The sequence below is a fragment of the Anolis carolinensis genome, unplaced genomic scaffold (assembly GCF_035594765.1).
Source record: "Anolis carolinensis isolate JA03-04 unplaced genomic scaffold, rAnoCar3.1.pri scaffold_11, whole genome shotgun sequence".
Lineage (NCBI taxonomy): Eukaryota > Metazoa > Chordata > Lepidosauria > Squamata > Dactyloidae > Anolis > Anolis carolinensis.
The window spans coordinates 5131342-5156818 of NW_026943822.1; the positions used below are offsets into that span (position 1 = coordinate 5131342).

A 25477-nucleotide genomic window follows, 5' to 3' on the forward strand; every position below is an offset into this window, starting at 1 on the left:
ATTATCCTCAAATAACCTCAACAATTGCAGTTCTTTGACGTTACCATGAATTATAAATTAAGTGTTGGAGATTGTATATTTATGCCAAGAGCAACAGTAGCATTGGTTACAAGAAGAAGAAGAAAAGATATAGGAAGCCGTTCTTGTCAAGTCTGATTTGCTTTGTTTTCATCCCCAGTGGGTGTGTCCTCTTTTGGCCACTTACTGAGATCAGGTAGGAACATGTTTGAACTTGTTTATCGACAAATTTAGAATAGCAAGTTGACAAAAGATCATGCTACTGAATCGGTCCTAAAGAAGAGACATGGGGATGACTAGGCAAACTATGTCCCAAACCTAAAACGAACTAGACCACACTGAATCACTTTGCTCCAGATTGGTGCAATTCTCTACTGGATGGAATGAATTTTTTTTCCATGTCAGGAGCAACTTGAGAAACTGCAAGTCACTTTTGGTGTGATAGAATCGGCCGTCTGCAAGGACGTTGCCCAGGGGATGCCTGGATGTTTGATGTAGTGCCATTTTTCCAGCTTGTCTTTTGATCTGCCCATTCCGCTTCTGAGTCTTTTCAGGGATTTCCAAGCTGCCCATTCTTGGTTTGCCCCTGGCGGCAGATCATCCAGTTGGGACTGCCTGGTTTAGCTGCCCAGAGGGATACTCTTGTTTATTTAATTATTTACAGTATTTATATTCCGCCATTCCTTCTCAACCTGAAGGGGACTCAGGGTGGATCACAATACACATATACATGGCAAACATTCAATGCCATTAGACATATGACATATATAGATGCAGAAGCAATTTAACGTTTCAGCTTCTGGCTTCATGAGGGTATGCTCGATTCCTGCCACTGTGGGAGCTACCGCTTCACCATCCACTTGTGACACCGAGTCCTTGATGGAATACTTCCTCATTCTTCTGCGCGCTGCTGGAGATTTTATGGCAGGGGTCCCCAAACTTTTGAAGCAGAGGGCCAGTCCACAATCCTTCAGACTGTGGAGGGGCCGAATTATCAATTGAAAAAAACAAAACAAATTCCTATGCATACTGCGCATGTCTTATTTATAGTGCAACAACAATGAAAAAACAATACAATATTTAAAAATGAAAACAATTTTAACCAACATAAACCTATCAGGATTTCAATGGAAAGTGTGGGCCTGCTACTGGTCAATGAGATAGTCAGGTTAATTGTGATTGTTGTTGTTGTGTGCCTTCAAGTCATTTCAGAATTTGGCCGAGCTTAAGTCTAAAATTAATTAATTATTTACTGCATTTATTTACTACATTTATATCCCACCCTTCTCACCCCGAAGGGAACTCAGAGCAGCTGTATGTACATACAATATATTATATTATTAGCATAACACAATATTAGCATTATATATTACTATATTGAACTATACCACTATACTATTATATAATATGTAATTTATAACATATAATTAATATTATTATATGGTATTACTATTAGTATTATATTGTATAATATTATCAATATTATATGTATATATAATATATTATATTATTAAAACTGATATAAAAATATTATATTATAAAACTATATAATATAGTATAACTATATGATATATAATATAACTATATAATATAGGAATATAAATACTGTAAATAAATAAATAAATAAACTGAGGGCGGGGGCCAGGTAAATGACCTTGGAGGGCCGCATCCGGCCCCCGGGCCTTAGTTTGGGGACCCCTGTTTTATGGCATCGTAAATTAGTTAAATTAGCCTCCTTGCATAAGTGGTACCTAAATTCCTACTTGACAGATGCAACTGTCTTTGGGGTGCATATGTCAACAGCAAACTAGACTATTAAATGGTTGGGAGTTTACTCCAACCCGGGCTGGCTTCGAACTCATGACCTCTTGGTCAATAGTAATTTATTGCAGCTGGCTACCAACCAGCTGCGCCACAGCCCAGTCCTCTTGCTCTTGCTGTTGCTGAGTGATGGTTCTCATGAAGCTTTTTTCTTGATTTGAGTCTACTGGGAGGCAGCTGGGAGCAATGCAGTGGGTGGCTTTCACAGCGTACGACCTTATTTGTCTTACATTTAGCAGCAACTTCCCGTTGCACATCGGGGGGGGGGGGGGGGGCAATGCCAGCTAGCATATAGAGTTTATCAACAGGTGTAGGTTTGAGACATCCTGTGATTATTCTGCATGTTTTGTTCAGTGCTATGTTCACATGCTTCACATGGACAGACTTGTGCCAGACAGGACAGGCGTATTCAGCAGTTGAGTAAGACAAGGCCAGGGCTTATTAATTTTGTTATTAATTTTGTTATTAATTTTGGGTCTGCACCCCATGCACTGCCAGTAAGTTTCCGCAGGACATTATTGCATGCAGCAACTTTGTGCTTGGCCTTCATGCAGTGTTTGGTGTTACGAAACCATTGGTGGTATGTTGATCCATGGATAACTTCGTTTTCTGAGTTGATTGTTTGGTCTAAATGTGTAGATGTATACATGACTATATACAGTAATTGTCACGTGGTTGTTTTGTGCAGAAAACAGCAAATTTTTGAAGAATACCCTACCAATCATTGCATTTTTCAAAGGTCTCTTCTATCCCATCACAAGCTACTTTCTTTAATTAATAACACTTCTGTAATAGCAATATTCAGATACTGGTTCCAACCAGAATGCGTAAGCATTCAGAGCAATAATGCAAAAGGACTGTGGCCCACTTCATCAAATGCATAAAATGAGCTCCTGTCTGTGCTAACTCACAGGATAAACCTTACACCAAACCCCCTTTGTTAATCTTCAAGGTGCCACAAGATTGTTGTTTTCTTGCTGCAACAGTCTAACAGTGTCACCCACCCACATACTCCCATAGAAGCAGTAATGGAAATGATGTGAATTTATTCCAGACGAACCCACTAGATATGTGCAATACATATACCTTGCCATTTCCTAGCTGATTGTTTTTCAAAGAATAACAATCAGGTTTTGGGCATCTGCCAGATGTCTTCTAAATTGATATATTAAATGTGGATGATCAGAAGCCAGAGAGTTCTGTAAATCACTAATTTTCAGTATCTGCCCTGCTGTTGTGAAAAGCCAGGAAATGCATCACATTCATTGCTCAAACTGGACACTGCAAGAATACTTCCAGTATCCACAAAACACCACTCTTTCTGAGATCAAGATGACTTTAAAAAGTAATCAAACAAAAAAAAATACATATATAGTCTCACTTATCCAGCCTCGCTTATCCAAGTTTCTGGATTATCCAAGCCATTTTTGTAGTCAATGTTTTCAATATATCGTGATATTTTGGTGCTAAATTCGTAAATACAGTAATTACAACATAACATTACTGCGCATTGAACTACTTTTTCTGTCAATTTTGTTGTATAACATGATGTTTTGGTGCTTAATTTGTAAAATCATAACCTAATTTGATGTTTAATAGGCTTTTCCTTAATGCCTCCTTGTTATCCAACATATTCGCTTATCCAACATTCTGCCAGCCCGTTTATGTTGGATAAGTGAGACTCTACTGTATAAAGAAAAGCAAAGAGCCCACAAGCTATACACAGATACATTTAAATTAATTAAACGTCAAGGTTTCCCCTGTCAATTTTGTTGTATAACATGATGTTTTGGTGCTTAATTTGTAAAATCATAACCTAATTTGATGTTTAATAGGCTTTTCCTTAATCCCTCCTTATTATCCAAGATATTTGCTTATCCAAGCTTCTGCCGGCCCATTTGGCTTGAATAAGTGAGACTCTATTGTATTATTTATTATTTCACTCTGATCCTATTATTATTATTATTATTATTATTATTATTATTATTATTATTATTACACAGCAAACAAGATAGATATGCTGGATTTCATATCACAAAATCACAAGTCGAACACTTCCCAAGTGTCTAGGGCTGTGTGATGTATTTTCGGATGATGCGTGCAGATCCCTGTAGGGTGGCCTTTTGCAGTTGGCAGATCGTAATTTTGTCAATGACTATTGTTTCCAAATGCCGGCTGAGATCTTTTGGTACGGCACCCAGCGTGCCCATCACCACCGGGACCACCTGTACTGGTTTCTGCCAGAGTCTTTGAAGTTCAGTCTTGAGGTCCTGATAGCGGCTGAGTTTTTCCTGTTGTTTTTCGTCAATGCGACTGTCCCCTGGGATGGCAACATCAATGATCCAAACCTTTTTCTTATTGTTGCATTTATTATTTTACTCTATTTATTATTAAATGTATTATTTTCCTGTATTATTTATTATTATTATTATTATTATTATTATTATTATTATTATTATTACATGCATTATTTTAATCTATTATTATTAAAAGGATACATAAGGGCATTTACATTGAAGAAGATGAGAATAATGATTGGATCAGAGTTGGACAGTCTTTTTCTGTCAAATTTGTTGTGTAACATGATGTTTTGGTGCTTAATTTGTAAAATAATAACCTAATTTGATGTTTAATAGGCTTTTCCTTAATCCCTCCTTATTACTCAAGATATTTGCTTATCCAAGGTTCTGCCGGCCCGTTTATGTTGGATAAGTGAGACTCTACTGTATATGCAAAGTCAGGTCTTCCAAAATTCAAAACTCCAACATCTGAAAGACTTCTGGTGCCAAGCATTTCAAATGAGACATACTCATCTTGTACAGTAGTGTCTCACTTATCTAAACTAAACGGGCCGGCAGAAGCTTGGATAAGCGAATATCTTGGATAATAAGGAGGGATTAAGGAAAAGCCTATTAAACATCAAATTAGGTTATTATTTTACAAATTAAGCACCAAAACATCAACAAATTTGACAGAAAAGGTAGTTCAATACGCAGTAATGTTATGTTATAATTACTGTATTTACGAATTTAGCACCAAAATATCACAATGTGTTGAAAACATTAACTACAAAAATGCCTTGGATAATCCAGAACCTTGGATAAGCGAGTCTTGGATAAGCAAGACTCTACTGTACTTCTTTGTCCTTCTTTCATTGTACAAGGGTGCAGCTTTCAAATATCCTTTTACAATGTTTTCTCAGCCCACTCTCACATCCTCCTTTTATGCTGTTTATTTAATTGAATATCTATGTCAGTTACATTGTTAGTGTAGTACAGTAGAGTCTCACTTATCCAACACTCGCTTATCCAACGTTCTGGATTATCCAATGTTGGATAAGTGAGACTCTACTGTAACAGTTTCATTCAACAGTGGTCCTCCCCTTATTTCATGGGGGCCAAAGTGCAACCCACGAGCCATCTGCCGTTTCTTAAGGCCAGTTTTGCAGCAACCTAGGGTTACACACACAGTTATACACACAGAGAGAAAGTCTTTGTATACAACACAGCATGTCCATATCAGAAACACAACTCTCATGCATAAAAGCAGCAAACAACTGGACCAAGATTAAATATTTTATAGCAAACTTCAAAGGAAGATTCCTTGTAGAAATGAAAATAAAAATCCTAGAGAAAGATTGTGATTCACAAAAATGCAAATCGTTGCAATTTTCATCCTTATATATGAAGACCAATAGGTCTCATAGGTTTCTCTTTGTTGTGCAAAAACAATTCCATTCAGGAAGGATACGGACAGGCTGGAACATGTCTAGAGAAGTGTGGTGATGGATTGAAAACTCTCAGACTTTGTTTCTGTTCCTTCCAGTTTTCTAGTAGGTTAAAATAACCCAGATGCCTACTTCATAATGTCTTATCAGGACAGAAAGAAAGTATCCCGAGATAAACCAATCATGTATGGATCTCCAAAATAAAACCAGAAAGAACAGAAAGAACATTATTTTATTAATTTTATTTCTGCTCTGTTCCGCAGAGCTAACCATTGCATTGGATATTTATTATTATTTATTATTTATTGGCGACATTTATATCCCACCCTTCTCACCCTGATGGGGACTAAGGTTTACAAGTATGTATACATACAATATATTATATGACTATATTGCAATATTATTACTAATATTGCAAGTAAGTTATTTATTTATTTACAGTATTTATATTCTGCCCTTCTCACCCCGAAGGGGACTCAGGGCGGATTACAATGAACACATATATGGCAAACATTCAATGCCAACAGACAAACAACATATATAGACAGTCACAGAGGCATTTAACATTTTTTTCCAGCTTCACGATTACGGCCACAGGGGGAGCTGTTGCTTCACTGTCCACTAGTGGCTGTACTTCCTCATTCCTTTCCTTGTGTTTTGCTGGCAGTTTTATGATGTTGTAAAATAGTTAAATTAGCCTCCCGCATAAAGCGTACCTAAATTTCCCTACTTGACAGATGCAACTGTCTTTCGGGGCTGCATAGGTCAACAGCAAGCCGGGCTATTTAATGGTCGGGGGCTTAACCCGACCCGGGCTTCGAACTCATGACCTCTCGGTCAGTAGTGATTTATTGCAGCTGGTTACTAGCCAGCTGTGCCACAGCCCGGCCCAATATAAATATACAATTATAATAGTGAATTATAATTATTATTACATTGTATTACATCATCATATTATTATTAATATTACATGTATATACAATATATTATTATATATTATTATATCGTTAAATTAATACAGGAGACATGGTGGAAAGATGTCTTCCTGGCCCTGCCTTCAGACCACATCAGCTCTAGATTATTAGATATAGTTTTCTCTGGGCGAGCATATGGTGACTACTGGATGGCATATGTTCTGTATCAGAAATTTGAGCTGATGTGGTCTATCCAATGCAATGTTCTGAATCGAAAGTTGGCCAGAAAGTGATCTGTAACCCTTTTGGAACTAATGTTGGAGAGAGAGGGGTCCCTGGTCAAAGTGGTTCCTAGTCAAAAAAAGTTAGGAACCACTGGTCTAGATGTACCCAAAGATGATCATTTTATAAGGATCGACTTAGGAAGTCAGATATGTTTAGCCTGAAGATGAGAAAACCGAGAGGCGGCTTGTGTCAAATATCTGAAGAGATGTCATGTAGGAGATGGAGTGAGCTTGTTTTATGCTGCTCTGGAGACTAGAACATGAACCAATGGATTCCAGTTACAAGAAACAACACTATGTTGAAACGTTTGGAAGAAATTTCTCTGTAAGAGCTACTTGACAGTGGAATATATAGTCTCAGAGGATGGTGGACTCTCTTTCTTTGAAAGTATTTAAACAGAGTTGCATGGCCATCTTTCAAAGGTGCTTTAATTGTGTATTCCTGCATGATGGGGTTGGATGAGAGGGTTCTTGTGGTCTCGTCCCATTTTAACTCTAAGGCCCCATCTAAACTGCCATACAAAATCCAGATTATCTAATTTGGACTGGATTATATGGCAGTGTAGATCCTGCCTAATTCAGCACAGCTCTCAATTATGATTCATGTGTTGCAAAGTCTTTAAGGATTAAAGTAGAGTCTCACTTATCCAAGCTAAACGGGCCGGCAGAAGCTTGGATAAGCAAATATCTTGGATAACAAGGAGGGATTAAGGAAAAGCCTATTAAAATATCAAATTAGGTTATGATTTTACAAATTAAGCACCAAAACATCATGTTTAAGTAGTTTAATACGCAGTAATGTTATGTTGTAATGACTGTATTTACGAATTTAGCACCAAAATATCACGATATATTGAAAACATTGACTACAAAAATGGCTTGGATAATCCAGAGGCTTGGATAAGCGAGGCTTGGATAACTGCGACTCTACTATATTTTCTTTTTTCTTCCTTTTTGTATATAAGTATCCATGTCCACAGTTTTTTCTATTATTGTTATTGTGTGCCTTCAAATTGTTTCCAACTTATGGAATATACTTTGCATCCCTAATAGTTGCATATACAGTAGAGTTCCAGTTATTCGACTTAAAAGGCCGGTCCGAATGTCGGATAACCGGAACTGACGGATAATATTATCCATCCCGACAAGCCAGTTTAGGGAAGCTTTGGGCGTGTTGCTGCCTAGTAACACACACCGGGCTTCTCCAAAGGACCGGCTTAGCACGTCGGATAATACGGTAGGTCGGATAACCAGAAGTCGGTTAACCGAAGCTCTACTGTAGCTGGAATTGGATTCAGATGCCTAACAACACTGGCAAAATGAACTCCCTTTGACAACACACAAGAGCACTGGAGGAAATTCCTGGGGAACTGCACAATATTTTCCCAGACCCCCATCCCAGCTCCAACAAAGCTTCAGAAAGGAAGGAAATGTGTTGTCGAAGGCTTTCATGGCCGGGATCACAGGGTTGTTGTATGTCTTTCGGGCTGTGTGGCCATGTTCCAGAAGTATTCTCTCCTGACGTTTTGCCCACATCTATGGCAGGCATCCTCAGAGGTTGTGAGGTATGGATAAACTAAGTAAGGAAAGGAAAGAATATATATCTGTGTAGAGTCCAGGGTGTGGCAAGAGTCCTTTGTCACTGGGAAGCCAGCATTAATGTTCCAGTTAATCACCCTAATTAGCATTGGAAAGGTTTTGTCTCTTGCCTGGGGGCATCCTTTGTTCAGTCATTAGATGCCCTCTGCCCTCAGAGTGTTGGTTCCCATCTACTGTTTTGATTTTAGAGTTTTTTAATACTGGTAGCCAGATTTTGTTCATTTTCATGGTTTCTTCCTTTCTGTTGAAGTTGTCCACATGCTTGTGGATTTCAATGGCTTCTCTGTGTAGTCTGACATGATAGTTATTGGAATGGTCCAGCATTTGTGATTCTCTAATAATATCCTGTGTCCAGGGTAGGAAGGAAGGAAATACTGGCTGAAAGGAGGCATACAGCATGCAAGAAGTAAAAGGCAGTGGTTTGAAATAGCAAATATTTGCAGCTCTCAAAATGGAAAAACTGTCAGTGTGAAAGAGCCAGCTTTGTGATAATGTAACACAATGCTGCTGTATGTAGCAATGGATTCTGTTGGTATTTTCTATATTGCGTTGGAAGAACTGGAGGATATATTTTGATTTCTACAATGGGAAAAAAACACCTTTTTATCCTGCTTTATAACCCCCCAACCCTCAGGGGGGAAACTTTCGCTGCTAAACAATCAATTGCAGAGAGATTGCGATATTATTTCTGAGCGTAGTTGCTCACGGGGATAACAACCAGTTTCACTAAACTTGTGTAGAGTTTTTTTTGGTGTTCCTAAAAGACAGGTGAGCTCAAGGTAGCTTAAGACATGCAGCTGCATCAAATATATAGCACTTTGGCCATTGATTCACTCAAGTCATTACTAGGACAGAGACCTGGCTTGAAGCTTCATGCAGAGGAACACAGCAGGAATAAATGGGAAATGTGTGAAAGGCCAGATTAACAAAATTACTGATTATGCTGTAGTCTGGCCATCTTTGTATTTTGCCCCTTTATTAGAAAATGAGGGCACGGATGGCTACAAAGTTGTGCCCAAGCAGAATTAATTTTAATCATTGCACAGAAGGCGGTCACTGCTAAAGTGACATGAGATTGGATCTAATGTGATTTTATGACTGGAGAATAGAGGTGTGTGGGAAAAATTTCCTTCGTGCTATTGTTTCGTTTTGACCGTTCATCTACACAAACCGAATGACAACCTTTTTATAGGAAACGAGAGGCGACATGAAAATAAATAATAAGAACAGCATTTATTCTGGCACCCTAAGCTGAGTCTGTGTCTGGGAGTGAGCCTTGGAAGTCCTCCCATTGCAGCCAATGGTTCGAAAATTTTAGGGTTTTTTTTATAAGCCAGACGAAAATCCGTGTCCATTTTCATTAGCAGGACACAAATATGAAAATTAGACGACACGAATGAAACTACACAAAACGAACAGCAATTCTATACAAATGCACACCTCTACCAGAGAATACTAGGTCTGGGGAAAATGTTTAACACATTTTATATTTTTATGATTATTATTTAAAAAGACTATATTAAAAGTAATAATAATAAAACTTTATTTCTATTTATTTATTTTTATTTATTTACAGCATTTATATTCCGCCCTTCTCACCCCGAAGGGGACTCAGGGTGGATCACATTACACATATAGGCAAACATTCAATGCCTTTTAACATAGAACAAAGACAAACAAACATAGGCTTTGAGCCAGGCCTCGAACTCATGACCTCCTGGTCAGAGTGATTCATTGCAGTGATTCATTGCAGCTGCTCTCCAGCCTGCGCCTCAGCCCTATTCCGCCCTATCTCCGCGAAGGGCCTCAGGGCGGATTCCAACATACAACAGCAAACATTCAATGTCTTCATAAAAACAGACAAACACCGACCTAAAATCCCAAAATAACCACGCCTATGAGAACAGCATTAAAACCTAACATCAGTGAATGAAACCTAACATCAATAAGTCAGACATGATGTTTTGGTGCTTAATTTGTAAAATCATAACCTAATTTGATGTTTAATAGGCTTTTCCTTAATCCCTCCTTATTATCCAAGATATTTGCTTATCCAAGCTTCTGCCGGCCCGTTTAGCTTGGATAAGTGAGACTCTACTGTATATGCAAAGTCAGGTCTTCCAAAATTCAAAATTCCAACATCTGAAAGACAGCTTGTAAGTAGAGTCTCACTTATCCAGCAAACAGCAAACTTTCAATGCCTTCATAAAAACAGACAAATACCGACCTAAAATCCCAAAATAACCGCGCCTATGAAAACAGCATTAAAACCTAACATCAGTGAATGAAACCTAACAATAGATTGAACCAATAAAGTCAGACAAAAATGATATAATGACATGCAATCTGAACAAAACTGACTTGATTCAGATTTCCCAAACTAATAAAGTAGAGTCTCACTTATCCAAGCTTTGCTTATCCAAGCTTCTGGATAATCCAAGCCATTTCTGTAGTCAATGTTTTCAATATATCATGTTATTTTGGTGCTAAATTCGTAAATACAGTAATTACAACATAACATGACTGTGTATTGAACTACTTTTTCTGTCAAATTTGTTGTATAACATGATGTTTTGGTGCTTAATTTGTATAATCATAACCTAATTTGATGTTTAATAGGCTTTTCCTTAATCCCTCCTTATTATCCAAGATATTTGCTTATCCAAGCTTCTGCCGGCCCGTTTAGCTTGGATAAGTGAGACTCTACTGTATATGCAAAGTCAGGTCTTCCAAAATTCAAAATTCCAACATCTGAAAGACTTCTGGTCCCAAGCATTTCAAATGAGACATACTCAGCTTGTAAGTAGAGTCTCACTTATCCAGCAAACAGCAAACTTTCAATGCCTTCATAAAAACAGACAAATACCGACCTAAAATCCCAAAATAACCACGCCTATGAAAACAGCATTAAAACCTAACATCAGTGAATGAAACCTAACAATAGATTGAACCAATAAAGTCAGACAAAAATGATATAATGACATGCAATCTGAACAAAACTGACTTGATTCAGATTTCCCAAACTAATACGTGAAATAAAATGCAGCTACTCTTCACTCAGTTCACATGGCCACAATGAATACACAAACACTGCATTGTGGGGAATTGCAAATATTTGCAAAAAAAGGGCAAATATTAAAGGTTAAATACTGTGATGCAAAGGCATGCGTACACCAAGCCACACCAAATATGTAATAATAATAATAATAATAATAATAATAATAATAATAATAATAATAATAATAATAACTTTATTTTTATACCCCGGCCAATCTCCCCGAAGGGACTCGGGGCGGCTTACATGGGGCCTGGCCCGATAAAACAAACAAATAACAGTAACAAAGCAATAAAACAATGTACAAAATTTCATGTAAACCTTTTGCCATTGAGGAAACATGAGAGAATGAAGTTGTGAATATTTTGCAAAGTGAAACCGACAGAGTCATCCATCCCCTTATAATAGCTCTTCTCCCAGGATGCTTGTCAGATTATTTTGCAGAGCAGTGTGGCCTAGCTTCCAAGCATCTATTCCACATATGAAATAAATTCAGGGAATAACTGTGAGCACATGCCTCCGGGCTCTTCCAAGACAAATGAAGCTGCTTTGCAGGTTCCAGATGAACACTTGAGAAACCTCAAAGGATTCTTCACCTAATTTCAGTTTCAAGGAACACTTGAAAGAGATTAAAGTGTTATCATTATTCCTCGTCATCCCCACCCCATTATTCCCCTTTCCAAAATTTCAAAGGAAGAGACAATGAATGGACATGATTGGTCCTACTATTAGGTAGAGTGAGGCAAGGTCTTAAAGAAGGTCAATGAAGAGTAAAGGTTGGACCTACTGTTAAGTGGAGTGGAGCCACTTCCTTTGCTGGAAAACGCGAGCGGAGGACAGACACTCCATTCCCAACCATTCCTTCAAAATTCCTTAGCCATTGAAAACTAATGTCACACAATCAGTTCTGCGTATCTGAAACAACCCCCTTGTTCTGAGGTGTGATGTGTGTTAATGTCTATATTTCCAATGCTAAAGCAAGATCCAACAATCTGTTCACAGCTAAAGGACATCACTAAATCTTTGGCAGAATAATAATAATAATAATAATAATAATAATAATAATAATAATAATAATAATAATAATATCTGCCAGAAGTAAAGGTATCCGGATGAATGGACATAAGTACTGTATATGCTCGAGTATAGGCCTAGTTTTTCAGCCCTTTTTTTTAAGACTGAAAAAGCCCCCCTCGGCTTATACTCAGGTGAGGATCCTGGTTGGCTTATATTTGGGTCAGCTTATACTCGAGAATATATGGTACATTTATTATTTTTCTCTATGATTATTGGTATTATTACATTTATTATTTTTCTCTATTATTGTTGCTACTATTACATTTATTTCACTCTGTTTTATTATTATTATTATTATTATTATTATTATTATTATTATTATTTATTTCACTCTGATCTTATTATTATTATTATTATTATTATTATTATTATTGCATTTATTATTTCACTCTATTTATTACATGTATTATTTTCCTGTATTTATTATTATTATTATTACATGTATTTTTTATTCTATTATTATTAAAAGGATACATAAGCACATTTACATTGAAGAAGTCGGACAGTCTTATCTTAAATTTGAGCTTTATGTAAATATTCAAAAATATTTAACCTACTGATGCCTCAGTTAATGTAATTTTATTGGTACAGTAGAGTCTCACTTATCCAACACTCGCTTATCCAACGTTCTGGATTATCCAATGCATTTTTGTAGTCAATGTTTTCAATACATCGTGATATTTGATGCTAAATTCATAAATACAGTAATTACTACAAGGCATTTCTGCGTTTTGAGTAACTTTACAGTCTTTATATTCTGCCCTTCTCACTCTGAAGGGGACTCAGGGCGGATCACATTGCACACTTATAAAGCAAACATTCAATGCTATATATATAACATAGAACAGAGACAGAGACAGACGCAGAGGCAATTTAAACTTTCTCCAGCTTCCTGAGGGTATGCTTGAGCAGGTGCTTCATCATCCACTGCTACGACAACTTCCTCATTCCAACGGAGGCTGAGTGATTTGTATGGTGTCGTAAATTAGCCTCCCCACATATAAGTGGTACCTAAATTTCCTACTTGATAGATGCAACTATCTTTTGGGTTGCTTAGGTCAACAATGAGCAGGGGCTATTTTTTATTTTAATTGTCGGGTGCTCACCCCGACACTGGCTGGCCTCGAACTCAAGACCTCTTGGTCAGAGTGATTTATTGCTGCTGGCTGCTAACCAGCCTGCGCCACAGCCTGGCCCCTTTGAACTGGATTATATCACATTTCCAGATAATCTGGGACAAGAAAATAATCTAGGATCAGATCTTGTGATATAGGGCAGTGTAGAGGGGGCCTCAGAATCCATCGGCTAATTTATTTATTTATTTATTTATTATTTATTTATTGCATGCATTTATACCCCGCCCTTCTCCCCGAGGGGACTCAGAGCGGCTTATATTCTGCCACAAGGGCCAGCAACAAATATACTATAAAACAAAACAATTAAACATGATAAAAACATGATAAAAATGTGATAAAAAGTATATAAAAATTAAAACGCTGCAACATGCTAAGCAGCTATGTTGACTGATGGGATTAGGGGAATTATAGTACAAAAAGTTTGTTTTTTTTCCTTCTCTTCCCTCATCTGCATACGGTCAAATAGCACCAACAGCCCCGTGGAAAGGATATTTATAAATCATTACATTTCAATATTTAATTAGGGAGAGTCGTTTAAAAAAATGGTTTTCCTCAGAAGTCACCTTGAAAGGATCTGCGACTGTGTTTATAATTAGAATTGAAAATGAATAATTGGAGAAGGTTAACAAAGATGCAATACGTATGTTGGAAACTGGAACATTTTTATGGCATGTTTGAACACGAATATAAAGAAATCAGTCTCACACTTTGTATTCATATTGTAGGGAGCAATTTAAACTACACATACCTTGAGTAATAAAGTAGATTTGGCCCGGATTATTTCTTCAGGAGAAAACTGTGGCATCAGAGGAGGAAAAAACCAACATGAAAGAGGAAGAGAAAGGCTCCTGCACCACAAAACCAACCATTCTAAACTAACAACATGCACATGTGTAGACTCATAATATGCTCTGTAACTGCATTCAGCTGCAACCTATGAGCCTTGATTCCCCCCTGACCAAATGATGTAGTTTAGCTGCACTGAATTGAATTATATGGGTCTAAACCAGGGCTCCCCAAACTAAGGCCCGGGGGCCGGATGCGGCCCTCCAAGATCATTGACCTGGCCCCCACTCTCAGTTTTAGACTTAGGCTCGCCCAAAGTCCAAAATGACTTGAAGGCACAACAACAACAATCCTACTTAACTCGACTATCTCTTTGGCCAGAAGCAGGCCCACACTTCCCATTGAAATCCTGATAGGTTTACACAGTATGTTGGTTAAAATTGTTTTTATTTTTAAATATTGTATTGTTCTTTAATTTACTAATACTGTGCAATCCTAATAATATAATATATTGTGTATACATATAATATTGATAATAATATTATAATGTAATACAATATAATATTTATTTATTTATTACAGTATTTCTACCCCACCCTTCTCACCCAATAGGCGACTCAGGGTGGCTAATAATAATAATACAATATAATAATATTGTATAATATAATAATATTAATTATATATTATATATCAAATGTAATATTAACAATAATATTACGGCATAGTGGTATAGTATAATATCTATATATATAAAAGACTGATGGAATCCTGGCGACCAACAAAACAACAAAACTAAACACCGCACAACCTCAAAAATTGACAGCACAACCTCTCATCCATGCCTCTACGTTGATACAACAAAAGGAAAATAAAAATAAAATCCTAATTAGAGGGAGAGGAATAATAGTTTTTATCCAATTGCTGCCAGTTAGAAGGCTAAGCTCTGCCCACTTGGTCTCCTAGCAACCCACTCAGCCCAGGGGACAGGCAAAATTAGGCCTCACTTAGGCCTCTTCCACACTGCCTATAAAATACAGACACCACCAGACTGCCACAGCAACGCGTGGCCGGGCACAGCTAGTAGTAATATATAATGCTAATATTGTGATATGCTAATAATATAATGTTATTAGGTTCCTTTCATTGGGGTATTTTAATCTAATGATTTTATCTTATATTGCTGCTATAGTCCCCCCCCCCCCCCACCTTTGAAGTTGACTGAATTGCATTGGTGGTTGTTTGATATTATTACTATTGATATTATTACTGTGGTATAAACCTTTGTTTTAACTTCTGTTTTATCATCTTCTTGTGTTTTAAACTGTGTGTATTGTTTATGTATTGGCGCTGTTACTTTTGTGACATTGTGAGCCGCCCCGAGTCCCCGCGGGGAGATGGTGGCAGGGTATAAATAAAGTTTTATTATTATATTATTATATTGTATGTACATATAACTTGTAAGCTGCTCTGAGTCCCCTTCGGGGTGAGAGAGGGTTGGGTATAAATGTAGTAAACAAACAAACAAATCAATAAATAATTGTTGTTGGGGTTTTTTTCTGCACTACAAATAAGACATGTGCAGTGTGCATAGGAATTTGTATTTTTTTAAATGATAGTTCGGCCCCTCCACCATCCGAGGGGCCATGAACTGGCCCCCCACTTAAAAAGTTTGAGGACCCCTGGTCTAAACTGACCATATAATACAGTTTGAGATTGCATTATATGGCAGTGTGGATGGGGCTAAGGAAGCTTCTGTTTATCTTGTCATGTCTGTTTATCTTATGTCATGTCTGGCATCAAACACAGCTAAGGTCCCATCTACACTACCATTTAATCCACTTTCTGAATCTAGATTATCTGCTTTGAACTGGATTATTTGCAATGTATTTATTTATTAGTGAAATTTATATCCCACCCTTGTCACCCTGAAGGGGACTCAGGGCGGCTTACAAGTTATATATACATACAAAAAATTGTATTATTAGTATAGCACAATGTAAGCACTATATAAGCATTATATATTATTATATTGCACTACATGACTATATTGCAATATTGTTACTAATGTTACATGTTACATAAATATACAATTATAATAGTGTATTATTATTATTACATTGTATTACATCATAATATTATTACATATAATGTTAGTAATACTATTATAATATAATACAATATAATAATAATAATAATAATAATGCACTATTATAATTGTATATTCTATATTACATGTAATATTACTAATATTATTGCAGCATAGTGGTATAATACAACATCTCTCTATATAAAAGGGTAATGAAATTTCGGCCTAGGACAAAACAACAAAACTACACATCCCAGAAACACTAAACTTGGCAGCACAACCCCTCATCCATGCCTCTACATTCATACAACAAAAAGCTCCAGCTACTCCAGAAAACGGCCAGGCTTTGAGACTGCAAGGCTATTCACTGCTATTCCACCTGGCCAACAAAGGATTCCCATAAGCCACAGCAACGCGTGGCCGGGCAAAGCTAGTAGTAATATATAATGCTTACATTGTGCTATACTAATAATATAATATATTGTATGTACATATAATATTAGTAATAATATTATGTACTACAATATAATAATACACTATTATAATTATATATTCTATATTACATGTAATATTACTAATATTATTGCAGCATGGTGGTATAGCGCAATATAGTTATATATAATGCTTATATTCTGGTATACTAATAATATTATATATGGTATGTACATATAACTTGTAAGCTGCCCTGAGTCCCTTTCGAGGTGAGAAGGGCGGGATATAAATGTCAAAAATCTATATATATAAAAGGGTAATGAAATTTCGGCCTACGACAAAACAACAAAACTGCACAGACCAGAAACACTAAACCTGGCAGCACAACCCCTCACCCATGCCTCTACGTTCATACAACAAAAAGAAAAGAAAAATAAAGTCCTAATTAGAGGGAGAGGAATAATTGTTTTTATCCAATTGCTGCCAGTTAGAAGGCTAAGCTCCGCCCAGTTGGTCTCCTAGCAACCCACTCAGCCCAGGGGACAGGCAGTTAGGCCTCACTTAGGTCTCTTCCACATTGCCTCTAAAATACAGATTATCTGATTTGAACTGGATTATATGGCAGTGTAAACTCAAGGCCCTTCCACACAGGTATATAACCCATTTATAATGCACTTAATGTCAGGGGAAAACCTTTACCCTTTACCTTAACTACCACCAATTTCTCAATACTTTATTTCCCATACCACCATACTTTGCCACAGCAACGCATGGCCGGGCACAGCTAGTAAATAAATAAAATAAATAAAATTAGGTGCCTCGGCTTATATTCGGGTCGGCTTATAGTCGAGTACATACGGTACACAGTGCAAATGCCAAATTCTCCAGCACTGCCCAGAGCTGTTCTGCAATCCCTTCCTCCTAATGGTCCATAAATCCCAGTGTTTCCCCTGCTACTGGCCCTATAAATCCCTCACCACTGACCCCATAAATCACCTATATCCCTTTGCACAGATCCTTTACCTTCTTCATCCCCCTAAATCCCTAGCTGCTCCAAGACACAGATTCAGTAAATCATCTGCTCAGAGCCTGGGCGAGCCTCTCTCCTCATCAATTTTCTCCTGGCATCCCCATAATTCCATTCACCTTGCACACACTCCCACTGGGACCTTTTGCAAGGGATAGGGATTCCAGCATGGCAGATGGAATCAGATCTGCAGAAGGGCCGAGACCCCCTTTCCGCAGCACCCGTCCCACCCAGATGCTTCCCCGGGGCTGATTTTCTTGGCTCCAAAAATCCCACTCCTCCAGCTGCAGGATGACTCACTCCTATGCCGCACGGCAGCAAACCAGTGAAGGACGTTCTGCTTGGCTGGTTGGAGGGACCGTCATCTTCCTGATCAAAGTTATAGCTCCACAAAGCCTCCCTTCCCTCCTTCGGGGAGATCAGCTAAGACATTCTGCACGTCCTTTCTCAAAAGGTGTTCTTCTGACTGCATACCTGGGCAACGTCCTCATCGGAATGAATAACGTGCATCATGGAGATGCCAAGAACCAAAGCTCGTATGGAAATGACCTCCCTGTTTCGTCCTCGTCTTCTGGAACCCCGGTGGCAAAGTGTGTTAAAGCGCTGAGCTGCTGAACTTGCAGACCGAAAGGTCCCAGGTTCAAATCCCGGGAGCGGAGTGAGCGCCTGCTGTTAGCCCCAGCTCCTGTCAACCTAGCAGTTCGAAAACATGCACCAGCAGCAAGGCAGAGCCTCCCCAGTGCACCCCAGTGGCCTGATCGGCTAAAAAATAGACCCTATTTGCTGGATACACAACTCTGCACAGACAGAAATTGGGGTACAGTGGCCAATCTGGGTGCAGGAGGCTATTACCACCCCTCTCCCAAAACACAGACATGCATCTGGAAGGGAAGGGGAAGCAAAATTTCCGTCAAGCTACAGACAATGCAGTTGCTGTTGCCCGTTTTTGGTCTAAAACTATTTAGTTGCTTGTGATTTCCATTTTTTTCATCATTTTAAAATGTATTTGTTATGCAATGCTTTTGACACGAAATAAATAAATAAAACCCTAACTGGTGGCACAGTGTGTTAAAGCGCTGAGCTGCTGAACTTGCAGACCAAAAGGTCCCAGGTTCAAATCCCGGGAGCGGACTGAGTGCCCGCTGTGGCTCCAGCTTCTGCCAACCTAGCATTTCTAAAACATGCCAATGTGAGTAGATCAATAGGTACTGCTCTGGCGGGAAGGTAACAGCTCTCCATGCAGTCATGATGATCACATGACCTTGGAGGTGTCTACGGACAACGCCGGCTCTTCGGCTCAGAAATAAAGATAAGAACCAACCCCCAGAGTCAGACATGACTGGACTTAACGTCAGGGGAAACCTTTACCTTTACCTTAGACCTTGAAGTGTGGAGGGATCATACAGTATGACACTGAAGTTCCAAGGCTGAAATCCTGTATTAAATGGAGTCTAATGTGCCATCAAATCTAATGCACACCTCAATTTTCAAAACCCTGAAACCACAAAAGTATTTGCTGGCAAATGTAATGCGTAGCAGCAAAAAAGTGCACTTTGTAATTTGGACAAAAGCCTTTGTCTTTCTTGGACTCTGCAAGCTGGCAGGTGCAGGTGAAGTGCTGCCGCTGAATCCACCACCATACTCCTTCCGCCACAGAAGCTTGAGCCTTCTCAGCTGCTGCCATGACGAAACAGATGACCCTGCATGGCACCCTTAAGGGTCACAATGGCTGGGTGACCCAGACCACCACCACCCCACAGTTGCCCGACATGATCCTGTCCATCTTGCATGACAAGACCATCATCATGTGGAAGCATAATTGGCGAAAACAATTATGGGATCCCCAGCAGGCCTTGCGGGGCCATTCTCACTTTGTTAGTGACACAGTGATCTCTACAGATGGGCAGTTTGCGCTCTCTCGTTCTTGGGATAGCACCCTCCGCCTCTGGGACCTTACCACGGGCACCACCACATGGCACTTTGTGGGTCACACCAAGGAATCATAGAATCATAGAATAGTAGAGTTGGAAGAGACCTCATGGGCCATCCAGTCCAACCCCCTGCCAAGAAGCAGGAAATCGCATTCAAAGCACCCCCGACAGATGGCCATCCAGCCTCTGTTTAAAAGCCTCCAAGGAAGGAGCCTCCACCACAATCCGGGGAAGAGAGTTCCACTGCCGAACAGCCCTTCTCACTGTGAGGAAGTTCTTCCTGATGTTCAGGTGGAATCTCCTTTCCTGTAGTTTGAAGCCATTGTTCCGTGTCCTAGTCTCCAGGGCAGCAGAAAACAAGCTCCCTCCCTCCTCCCTATGACTTCCCCTCACATATTTATTTGTACATGGCTATCATGTCTCCTCTCAGCCTTCTCTTCTGCAGGCTAAACATGCCCAGCTCTTTAAGCCGCTCCTCATAGGGCTTGTTCTCCAGACCCTTCATCATTTTAGTCGCCCTCCTCTGGACGCTTTCCAGCTTGTCAACATCTCCCTTCAACTGTGGTGCCCAGAATTGGACACAGTGTGATTCCAGATGTGGTCTGACCAAGGCAGAATAGACTTCCCTGGATCTAGACGCTATTCCCCTATTGATGCAGGCCAGAATCCCGTTGGCTTTCTTAGCAGCTGCATCACATTGCTGGCTCATGTTTAACTTGTTGTCCACGAGGACTCCAAGGTCTTTTTCACACGTACTGCTGTCTAGCCAGGTGTCCCCCATTCTGTATCTTTAATTTCCATTTTTTTCTGCCGAAATGAAGTATCTTGCATTTGTCCCTGTTGAACTTCATTTTGTTAGTTTCGGCCCATCTCTCTAGTCTGTCAAGATCGTTTTGAATTCTGCTCCTTTCTTCTGGAGTGTTGGCTCTCCCTCCCAGTTTGGTGTCGTCTGCAAACTTGATGATTGTGCCTTTTAACCCTTCGTCTAAGTCATTAATAAAGATGTTGAACAGAACCAGGCCCAGGACAGAACCGGGCCCAGGACATTCTGAGAGTGGCCTTCTAAAACCACCAGAATGTCTCTGGCTCCTGGGACAAAATCATCAAACTCTGGAACACTCTGGGTGTCTGCATGTACACTGTGCAGCAGGAAAGGCACTCTGAGTGAGTGTCCTGTGTGCACTTCTCCCTCAACAGAAGCAACCCCATCATCGTCTCCTGTGGCTGGAATAAGTTGGTGAAGGTGTGGAACTTGGCCAACTGTAAGCTGAACATATTGGGCACATTGGGCACATGAACACCATGACTGTCTCCCCTGATGGTTCCCTGTGTGCTTCAGGTGACAAAGTCAACCAGGCCATGCGATGGGACCTGAACGAAGGCAAGCACCTGTACACGCTGGATGGTGGGGACATCATCAATGCCCTGTGCTTCAGCCCCAACCACTACTGGCTCTGTGCGGCCACCGGGCCCAGCATCAAGATCTGGGTCTTGCAAGGCATGATCATTGTGGATGAGCTGAAGCAGGAGGTGATCAGCACCAGCAGCAAGGCAGAGCCTCCCCAGTGCACCCCATTGGTTTGATCAGCTGACAGACAGACCCTGTTTGCTGGATAAACAACTCTGCATAGACTGAAGTTGGGGTACAACGGCCAATCTGGGTGCAGGAGGCTATTACCACCCCTCTCCCAAAACACAGACATGCATCTGGAAGGGAAATGGAAGCAACACACACACACACACACACACACACACACACACCTGTCTTAGAGGGAAGGGGACTTGCCTGTCATTTTAATGTCCTGAAAGTAAGTCTAACTGAACTGAATGGCAATGACAAATTGCCTAAGACCTGGTTGTTTGACAAAGCCGGAGCTCTCTCCATCCCTCTAGCCAGGTATCATATTGTGGCAAGGCATACTGAGACAGGAAGAGAAGGGATCAAAGGGGGAGAAGGACCGAAAAGCAAAAGTAAAGTATAGCAAATATTTCCCATCCTCTAGCACTACAAGGAAACACCAAAGGATCAAGAAACCCTGAGCAATAAAAGCTGGGACTTAGAGAAAATACATCTTTCCCAGAAGACCTGATTGCCTTTTTTTTCTCCTTGGGAAAGAAATGCAGAAATAGTGCCTCTACCGAAAAGACAGGCATCCTAATATATCTGGATTTAGCACAGCAGTCAATACCGTGTCTCGGCAGCCTGGTCTCTTAACACTGCTTCGGGTGAGCTGAGGAGATGACATTGCCATGTAGATTCACACACAAACCAGCTCCAACTCAGAGCAAACAACAAGTGCGGCAATGGTGGGTAACAGGGATATAAGTCCTCCCTTCTCATTCTCAAATGCAAGTAGAAGAAAAACCAATTTTTTCCTCCCCACCGTGAGACGGGTAAGATATTTTCTGCTTGTCTGAAGAGTTTTTGCATTTACAAGGTTTTGCTTTCCAAACTCAACTACATTAATTCTCACCAGATTGCACCAACCTTCATATCCCGCACTTGTTCCTATTTAGCAGGGCCCATCCCAATTACCGTATATACTCGAATATAAGCCGACTCAGCCTCTCATTGAACATCAAGAAAACCAAAGTGCTCTTCCAACAGGCACCAGCTAATCCCTCTGCAAAGCCAGGAATACAGCTTAATGGTGTCACATTAGAAAACGTCGACCATTTCCGCTCCCTTGGCAGCCACCAAAGTCAACATTGACACTGAAATACAACACCGCCTGAGCTCTGCGAGTGCAGCATTTTTCCGTATGAAGCAGAGAGTGTTTGATGACCGGGACATCCGTAGAGAGACCAAGGTGCTTGTTTATAAAGCCATTCCCCTCCCAACCCTGCTCTACGTTTGCGAAACATGGACCGTCTACAGATGTCACACTCAACTCCTAGAGTGTTGCCATCAGAAAAATCCTGCAAATCTCTTGGGAAGACAGGCGGACAAATGTCAGTGTGCTGGAAGAAGCAAAAACCACCAGCATTGAAGCGATGCTCCCACGCCATCAACTCCGCTGGACTGGCCACGTTGTCCGAATGCCCAAAAATCACCGTCTCCCAAAGAGTTGCTCTACTCCGAACTCAAGAACGGGAAACGTAATGTTGGTGGGCAGGAAAAGAGATTTAAAGATGGGCTTAAAGCCAACCTTAAAAACTTCACTTCACTTCACTTCACTTTATTTCTTAATTAGTCGCTCTCCACCAGAGTGCTCCGAGCGACTTACAATTTAAAATATCATTCCACAATATAAAAACATTCAACATAAAAACATTCAACATAAAAACATTCAACAGTGACTATTTGGCAAATTAGATCTGATTTACTTTAAATGCACAACCAAACAGCCAAGTCTTGAGCGCTTTTAGAAAAGGTCGCAACTCCGACATTGCTCTAACATATGGAGGCAATGAGTTCCACAGAATTGGAGCATCGGCCGAAAAGGCTCTGCGCCTTGTGGCTTCCAGGCGTACCTCCCTAGGGCCCGGTACGTAGAGGAGATTTTCCTGGGAGGATTGAGGTGACCACTGATGGAAGAAAGGAATGAGGCGGTCCCTAAGATATAATGGTCCTTGGCCATTTCGAGCTCTAAATGTCAGGACCAGTATCTTGTAAGAGATCCGATGTTCTATTGGTAGCCAATGCAGTTGTTTCAGAATCGGTGTAATATGGGATCTTATAGATGATCCCGCTAGCATAGACACTGCGAACTGGGAAGCCCTGGCCTTTGAGCGCTCTAATTGGAGGTCAGCTGTGACCAGCAGTGCTGCGGAGTTCCAAGAGGCACGAATGGAGGGCTTAAGGGGAAAACGTGCCAAGAGGAAGGCCCGTCAAGCCAACCCTGACCGGGACCGCCTTCCACCTGGAAACCGATGTCCTCACTGCGGAAGGGAGAACATGCAGATCAAGAATCGGTCTCTTCAGCCACCTACGGATCCATCCCCAAGACAATAGAGATGGAAGACAATCCTCCTCGAACTACGAGGGATCGCCTAAGTTAAGTAAGTGTGCTTAGACGTTGCACAGGACACTGCAACCTGTGTTTTCACCAGCAGAGCCAAAGCATTGCTGCCTATAGGTTAGTGTCAAATGAAGTGAACAAGCTTGCCTGCTTCCAAACAGAATCAATTCAATGGAAATGGAGCTGGAAGGAGGCAGAGCCGGCTGCAGGAGACAAGGAGCCTCCTTCCTTTCCCCTCAATCTGCAGAGAGGGATGGCAGCTATTCAGCACAGAGGGATTATGAGCCATACCAAGTTAATATCCCAATCTGTAATAGTCATGATTATGAGTAACACGAGGGCTTGGAGAAGAGGCCATCAATCACCAGTCACGGCATGCGGAGCCACACAGGCAGGCAACGGCACTCGGAGACTGAACTTTCAGACACAAAAGACCAAATTCAGACATGGATTGAAGGGAAGCTTTCCTGTATGAGCTATAGCACAGAAAGATAAAGCTACTCTCAGTGGGGTCGGCAACCTAAAATGGCTGAGCCAATATAAATGTACCTTCCAAATTGCCAACTATCTAAAAATCCAAATGCCAAAACACTTTTGGGAGGTATTTACTCGAGCTAGATGTGATAAGCTTGATACAATGGTTAGATATGGAAGATTCAACAACATCCTTTATAACGAACGATTCTGTATCTGTGGAGCACCTGAAATTGAGGATTTAGCACATATATTATTTGACTGTAAATTGACTGTTTGGGGATCAAGGGAACCACTGACCGGATAGGCAAACTGATGAAGAAGCACAACCTACAAACTATCTCCAGACCCACAAAGAAAATCCAACAAATGCTACGGTCAGCGAAAGACAAGAGGGATCCTCTCTCCTCTGCAGGAGTCTACCGGATACCATGCAGCTGTGGACAAGTCTACAGAGGGAACACCAAAGGCAGCATTGACCAAACACGAGTCAAAGAACATGAAAGGCACTGCAGACTAATTCAACCAGAGAAATCAGCCATAGCGGAGCATTTGATGAACCAGCCTGGACACAGGATATTATTTGAGAACACAGAAATGCTGGACCACTCCAACAACTATCATGTCAGACTACACAGAGAAGCCATTGAAATCCACAAGCATGTGGACAACTTCAACAGAAAGGAGGAAACAATGAAAATGAACCAAATCTGGCTACCAGTATTAAAAAAAACCCTCTAAAATCAGAACAGTAAATAAGAAGCAACACTCTGAAAACAGAGGAGTTCTGGACATGAATCAACCAGGGGCAGCTAACGACTCTGAACAAATGATGCCCCCAGGCAGGAAGAAGCCAGGAGATGAAGCTATTCAATGCTACTTTAGGTGATTAACTACAACATTCACACTGGTCTCCAACTGACAAGAGTTCTTCTCTCACCCTGGACTTTCCACAGATATATATATAAACCGGTGGCGAAGTGTGTTAAAGCGCTGAGCTGCTGAACTTGCAGACCGAAAGGTCCTAGGTTCAAATCCCGGGAGTGGAGTGAGCGCCCGCTGTTAGCTCCAGCTTCTTCCAACCTAGCAGTTCAAAAACATGCCAATGTGAGTAGATCAATAGGTACCGCTCCAGCGGGAAGGTAAGG

General features: G+C 40.3%; 1 protein-coding gene and 1 pseudogene across 6 annotated transcripts in view; one reads left to right on the forward strand and one right to left on the reverse strand.

Annotated features, from left to right (window-relative positions):
- The window catches only part of ntrk3 (neurotrophic receptor tyrosine kinase 3), a 707738-nt gene that overhangs the window by 607171 nt on the left and 75090 nt on the right, over nt 1–25477 (reverse strand). The window lies entirely within an intron of this gene.
- Nucleotides 19645–21510, forward strand: LOC103280424 (small ribosomal subunit protein RACK1-like; annotated as a pseudogene).